This window comes from Artibeus jamaicensis, unplaced genomic scaffold, assembly GCF_021234435.1.
Source record: "Artibeus jamaicensis isolate MK-2021 breed Jamaican fruit bat unplaced genomic scaffold, CSHL_Jam_final contig_519, whole genome shotgun sequence".
NCBI lineage: Eukaryota > Metazoa > Chordata > Mammalia > Chiroptera > Phyllostomidae > Artibeus > Artibeus jamaicensis.
Window position 1 is genome coordinate 35,797,352 of NW_026521871.1, and position 7,729 is coordinate 35,805,080.

Below are 7,729 nucleotides of genomic sequence, written 5' to 3' on the forward strand. Positions count from 1 at the left end.
ATAGATGACTTTTTAATTTAGCTTTACTCTAAAACCAATTTGAAACAATCTTTATCTCTAAATACTTTTTCTAATAATTTGAAGAAAATCACAATTGAATAAGAGACTGATGATTTTTTATTTGAACTTAAAATTTTCATTTCAGCCATATTTTTATTCATTGTAATCAAAGTATGTGTATATTACTGTCATGTGTCTCTGAAGCACTCTTGATAATCAATGGTGATTTTACTCACTGCCTGGGAAGAAAAAAAATGTTTTCCTATACAAATTAAAATGAAGGCAATTTGATACAATAAAAAGAGCTTTGGAATCAGAACAAGTAATTTCAAATCTAGACTCTGTCAGTTAATTAACTGCATTATTTTCCTATGTTACTTTACTTGACTAACTCAGTGTTGGCCTCAACCAAGTAAAATATTTTTTTAAAAAGCTTATTAGAATTTTGGAAGGACTAAATGAAAGTAAAGAGCTGGCACGTAGTAACGGCTGATTATGTAAATTTATTTTTACTTTCATACTAATTTCTTAAGAAGTAGATGAAAGAAAAAATTAATCAAAACCAAGTAGGTGGCAGAGAAACCCCAGATCACTGGAAAGGAGAACAGAAATAACATGAAACCACATGTTACGTTCTCCCATATCGTGTGGAGCAGGGGTGAGAACATGAGCCCTCAAGTCACATGTGAGGTGGAAATGAACGCTCGGCAGCAGCGCCACGCCAGACTTCCAGGAACTCCCGCAATGCAGGAGCTATGGAGTTCCATTCAGTGGATGTGATATTTCTTGACATTCGTTTTATGAAATATGATTTCTATTTAAAAAGTAGGAAATGTGAATAATGTGTTCTCTCTCAGCTTTCATGATTTGAAAAAGAAACCTCTTTTATATGACATTAAGAAAAAGGAATTTCAGATTTCTTAGAGGAGGGAGGTTTCTCTATTCTAATATTTTAATTAATTAGGTTAGTGAATGAAATTCTTTTTAGAAATTTTCAAATTTACTAAACATCTATTCATGCACAGTCCATCTTTTGTTTAACTTATTGTATTCTTTTTTTTCCTGTTCCGTCCATATCCTCACAATCTTTGACATCGATATTAGTTTTTTACTGGCACTATAACAGATTACTACACACCTGGTAGCTTTAAACAACATAAATTTATTGATCTGGCAGTTTTGTATGTTACAAGTTTGATGCAAACTCACTGTACCAAAGCAAAGGTTTTTGGCGCTGTATTCCATTTTGGAGGCTGTTGGAGTAAAGAAAAAGTGTGTTTTCTTGCCTTTTCCAGGTTCTCGAGTCTACATTCCTTGGCTCATGGCCCCCTTCCTCCATCTCCTAAGCCACCAATGGTGAGTAGAATCCTTTTCACATAGTGTCCCTCTGACTTTGGAGTCTGCTTTCTTGTGACATTTTTGGGGACCCATAAGACTATGGTCCACTCAAAGAGTTCAGGATAAACTCCCAATTTCAAGGCCCTTAATCATATTTGCAAAGTTTTTTTGCCATGTAAGGTAACATATTTATGGGTTCCAGGGATTTTTATGTGGATGTTTTTGAGGATGATTCTATGAAATAGCTGCTTTTGTTTTCTTTTTTTGTTCTTCCTCTCTCCTTTTTGACATATTATATATTTTGGTGTATGTTAATTTAATTCATTACAGCTAAATGCTGTCTGACATTCCTTCTGGTACAGCTACCAGATTTTACTTATCCATCCTCCTACTGACGGACAAGTATGTTGCCAAAACTTTCTACCACAAACAAAGCTATTACAAACAGCCTCATGTAGATCTCTTTGAAACTGGCATGTAATTGTTTTTGGAGTATATACCCAGTTACCAGATCATGGGTAGGATAGTACAAACATTCTTAATTTTCATTAAATACTTCCAGAGATCACTCCAGGTAAGTAGAAGAAATTTGCACTCCCCTCTCCTACAGTACATGAAGGTTCTTAGAAACCCCTCTTCTTATGAACAATGTTGGCTGATTTTATAGTTTTTGCCAATTTTATAGGTATCATGTGGTTTCTAATTTATGTTTTGTTTAATATTTTTATTTCAATATAATGAACATGCACAGCAAAGTACAGATCATAAGTATACTGTTCAATCAATGATTGCAAATTCAGCATACTTGTTTAGCTAATATCTCCACGCATAGCTGTAAGCCTTCACATGCCCCTCCTCTACAAGTATAGCAATTACTCGGATTCTATCTCTATAGAACTGTGTTCTAAGTAATGTAAATGAAATCATATAGTCTGTTTTTATTGTTTGTTGGTTTCAGCTTCTTTCTTCCAACATGGTTTGTGAGATTTATGCCTGGATTTCTATATAGCAATAGTTGTTCATTCTCATTGCCTCATAGAGATTCGCTGACTCAATGACAATGTCTAGTGTGCCATGAATACCCAGTAACTAGCAACTGTTCTTTCTAAGCTTATGAGTTTCCCAGCCCCTGTCTCTCCTAGTCTCTAGGGGTGCTGCCCTGAAATGGATCTCTCAGACAAACTGCTTCCATTGTCAGTTTCAAATTAACTGGCCCTTCATCCCAGCCCCTGCCTGCCTCTGTTTTCATCTTTCATAACTCAGTCCACATCAGTTACCGTCAACTCCTACCAGCTGTCATTCTCATTGCTGAAATACCTTGTCTGCAGCAATTAACTACTACAAACTTATTGCATGATGTATCTATCTGTTCTACCATAGATGTACATTTGCATTGCATTAGCATATTATGAATAGTATTACAGTAAAAATACTGGTAGATGACCTTTGGTGAATATGTGTGCACCATATTCACTGAAGAATATGCATCTTTAGTGGGTTCCTACCTGGTGGTGGAATGGATGGGTGAGTGTGTTAATTTTTTGTAAATATTACCAAAGAGTTTTCCAAAACATTTATATCAGTTTCTACTCATACCATTTGTGTAGGAGAGTCCCACTTGCTCTATATTTTTGTCAAGAGTTTGGTTGACTTTTTCATTTTTCGTTATGGTAGGGGTTTAGAGGTATCCCACTGTATTTTTTTAAAATTTCCATTCCTCTGATGACTGAAGAAGTTGAGCACTTTCTATATGTTTATTGAGTATTTGGATATTTTGTGATGTTGCTCTTTCAGTATTTGGGCCATTTCCATTGGGTTGTTTACCTTTTACTTATTGCTTTGTAGTAGTTATTTAAATAATACAAATATAAACCATTTGTTGGATACATGTGTAACAAATACTATCTCTAACATTGTGGCTTGATTTTTCACTTCTAATGAAGAAATTACTAGTTTAATATAGTCAGACGTATTTTTTTTCTCTAAAGATAAGGCTTTAAAGGTCCAGTTTAAAATTTGCTTCTGAAGTATTATTGTACTGCCTTGCACATTGATACCTACTGTCAATCCAGAATCGATTGTTGTGTTTACTCTAAGGTTGATCAAGCACTATTTATTGAAAATACCCTACTTAACCCAATGCATTATAGTATCACCTTGACTATAAATCAGGTGTTTTTGTTTCTAGATTGTATTCCATTGCTTTGATGTCTTTGCCTGCCCTTAACAAATCACACTTTTAATATGTACAGTTGTATACTATAGTCTTGGTATGTGGTGGTGTAAGTCCTGCTTTTTGTTTTTCTTTAAAATTGCCTTAGATATCCTTGGTAACTTTCTCTTCTTTATTAGTTTGTTTGGGTTACTATAACAAAATACCATAGATTGAATGGCATATACACAACAGAAATTTATTTATCATAATTCTAGATGGAGCCTAGGAAGTCTAAGATCAAAGCACCAGCATACTCATTGTCTAGTGAGGACCCACTTTCTGGACAGCAAACTTCTCCCTGTGTCCTCATGTAGTAGACTGAGCAAGCAGTTCTCAGGGGTCTATTTTGTAAGGGCACCAAACCGATTCATGAAAGCTTCGCCCTCTTGATCTAATTTTCTCCCAATGGCTCTAACTCCAAATACCATCACATTGATGATTAGGTTTCAATATGTAAACTTGGGAAGGTCACAGATATTCAGTCTATAATTTTCCATATGGATTTAAGAACTAGCTAGTAACTGTAAAAATATCACTGAGATTTTGATTGGGATTACAGGGAATCTAAAGGTTTCTGAAGACTATGTATCTTTAAAATATCTTTTAGTATATGAACAAAGTATCTCTTTATTTATTTATATTGATTTTCTCTAATTTCTCTTAAAAAGGTTTTGTGTCAATAACAAAACAAATAACCCAGTTAAAATACAGGCAAGAGACTTACTTGAATAAATATTTCTCTAAAAAAGACATACAAGTGGCCAAGGGCATGTGAAAATACACTCAACATTAGTAATAATTAGGGGAAATTCAAATCAAAACCACAGTAAGGTATCATCTCACAACTGTTAGGATGCCTACTGTCACAAAAACAGAAAATAACAAGTGTTAACAAGGACATAAAGTAATTGGAACATTTATATGCTATTGCAAGAATGAAAATGGTGCAGCCTGTATGTAAAACAGTCTGACCATTCCCCCCGCCCAGATTAAAAATAGAATTACTGTATGATCTAGCAATTCCAATTCTGGGTATACATCCAAAAGAATTGAAAGCAGGGACTTGAAGAAATATTTGTAAACTCATATCCATAGCATTATTATTACCAATAGCCAGAAGGTGGAAGTAACCCAAATGCCCATCAATAAATGAATGCATAAACAAAACCTGTTGTATACATACAATGGAATACTATTTGGCCTTAAAAAGGAAGGAAACTCTGACTCATGCTCCTACACAGATGAAACTTGAGGCCATTTTTTTATGTACTCTCTCACCCAAGGACATGTTTATTGATTTTAGAAAGAGGAGAGGGGAACAAGAGAAAGAGGGAGAGAAACATTGATTGGTGGGGGCCAAACCCACAAGCCAGGCATGTGCCCTGACCAGTAATTGAATTTGTACCCCTTCAATTTACAGGAAAATATATATTCCATATCTTTAGTCAACTGCCACATTTATTGACTAGTTCATTCTTCATTTGTTTCTGTGCAAGTGCATTTCAATTATACTTCAGTCTTTGTGTATATTTAGGTCTATTTTATTTCAGTAGTCTGTTTTTAAACATATTCATCAATATTTCTTACTCCTCATACTCTCTTGATTCCTAAAACTTTATATAATATGACTTTAATGTCTGTGAGACCAAGTACCTTCATAAAGTAATTTTAATTATAAAATCCATATGGAATAATTTTTTTTTACTTTTTGTTTTGTGAGGACCTGAACATAAATAGGTATTGAAATTTGTCAAACGCTCTTACTATAATTCCTTTAATTTATAAATGAAGACGCAAAGGCAACAATATATTAAATGTTTTGTAAAGCGATGATTCTTGATTCTCAATATATATCCTTTATTATGTAAAAATATGTGAAAGAGTAGCTGTATAAAATTATATTGCATTGATTCTCTTAGAAGAATCAAAATTATAGTGTGTTTTTGTTTTGTTTGTGACAACAAAACATTGTCTACAGAACTATTTCATTCCAAAGCTTAATTAAAATCCAGAAAAAAAGAACACTGATTTGTCATTAGTAAAAGTGGATTTTAACAAACGGTGTGCCAATTACCAGTATGCAGCTGAAAACAAGATTTTTAAAAAAGATTTTATTTATTTATCTTTAGAAGGGAAGGGAAGGAGAGAGGGAGAGAAATATCAATGTATGGTTGCCTCTCGTACATTCCCTGCTGGGAACTGGCCTGCAGCCCAGGCATGTGCCCTGACTGGGAATCAAACCACAATTGTTTGGTTCACAGGCCTGTGCTCAATCCACTGAGCTATACCAGGCAGGGCTGAAAACAAGAGTCTTTGTTTGTGAATGGGGTGGACTTGTCTAGTAGACTTGTCTAAACACTCCGTATGTTTAGGCTGAAGCTGATATTTCTGTATATAATTTTATTATTACATATTGAAAAAAAGTAGATATTGTTCATAGTAGCAGGAAGAGTAAAAAAATATTTTGTCAAGAGCAATTTGTAAATAATCACAGAATTATTCTGAAAGTAAGATCAAGATTATGAATTAGTATAAAAGAAAAAAAGGATAGAAAGCAATATAAAGAATATCAGATGGAATCCTGTATTGCATGGTTGATTATACTATCTCATAATGATATTTAAATGAATTAAAATAATGTAGTTTTACCCTATTAATTTCATGAATTGTTATTATTTTAGTTGGTAACAATAATTTGAAGAAAGACAAAATATTTTCTCACTAAATTATTTCACAAAATAAACAAACTTTTTTTAGACTGAGATTTGCTGAATTGTGAATATGCTGAGTTACGGGTGTTTATTATTTTTACTATATGCATCAAGCAATGGTACATTTCATCAACATTTAAAACCATGAGATGTTGTCATATGAGATTAATGAGTACAAACATTGCATTTTATTGGAATAATATACTAATTAGAAAATACAGTCTTTCACTAAATAAGTAAATGATTTTTGTCTCATTTATACTTTAGGACCAATAAGATTTAACTTATTATCTGGAAGTATAGGTCTAATGAACAAAAACATAGCTTAGAGCAAAAAGGATTATTTTAAAACATTGATATATATGGAATGCTTTTGATAGCTTCAGAAGAGTTATAATATAAAGAACCTAATCTGAGGTCAGTGTTAATATATTTAAAAAATATTTTTCAGGTTTAGGATTTCTCTAGTTCACTCTGATAGTATACACAGTGGGACTGCTGGATAGATGATGATGGTGTAGTTAAAATCCCCAGGAAAATATTAGTGAAATCTACATAAACATGTGGCACGTAATTTGGTAAAAAAACTCCTCTTACTGAGTCTCTAAATATAAATGGCTTAGAAACAAATGAATAACAGCTAAACAAGTATTATTATAACCTATGAATAGAACCCAAACCGCCAACACATACTTACGGCAAATGTCAGGGGATGGGAGGATTTGAATATAATAGTTGAAATTAAGGCTATTATTACACACTGGAAGAGGTTTGTGGTAAGATCTGAAAGAACAGGATCAGTCTGAGCCTTCCCAATGAATTCTTAAACTCAACAAAGCCAAATACTAAATAAGAAAAGACCACTGAGATTTGGGGATCTGTATTAAACACAACAGGGCAAAGGAAAGATAAGGCTCAGAAATGACAAATGAACCAGCACCTGAAAATTTCTGCAAGTAGGAGAATATTGAACAAACTCAAAGAGCATCTGGTAGCTTTGGCTAGAAATAAATTATCAAGGGTTCGAGGATTTGTAAACTATAAACACAACTACGGAATACCCCAAGTGTTCTGCAGAAGAAAGAGCTATGAGTTCTTTCAATTAGCAATAATCACGCCTCGGATAAACCTCATTGGCTACGATACTGCCACTGCACAAAGCTAAGAGTTCTTATAGTAAAAGTGCATTCTTGAGAAGAATTAGTCCTGCATTCCTAGCCTCTGTATTAATCTGAGGTGGTATCAGTCAGATATCACGTGTTCTGGAATATAGGTGCCAGGAGGTCTGTTCACATCTAGCAGTACGGATAATGGATGTTTGGTGGGTGTCAGTTGGTCTGATTATGTGAGTCCTTCAGTGAGTAAACAGAAGGGTATCTGGAGGCCTGATATATAATATGTCCAGGCCATGATGCAGGACTAGAAAGCTCAAAAGTTTAAGTTCCCAGGCTAGTTAAAACAAGAA

At 33.8% G+C, this 7,729-nt stretch overlaps 1 pseudogene; it reads right to left on the reverse strand.

Annotated features, from left to right (window-relative positions):
- Nucleotides 1–7,358: 7,358 nt before the first annotated feature.
- Nucleotides 7,359–7,427, reverse strand: LOC119048419 (uncharacterized; annotated as a pseudogene).
- Between the last annotated feature and the right edge of the window lie 302 nt (nucleotides 7,428–7,729).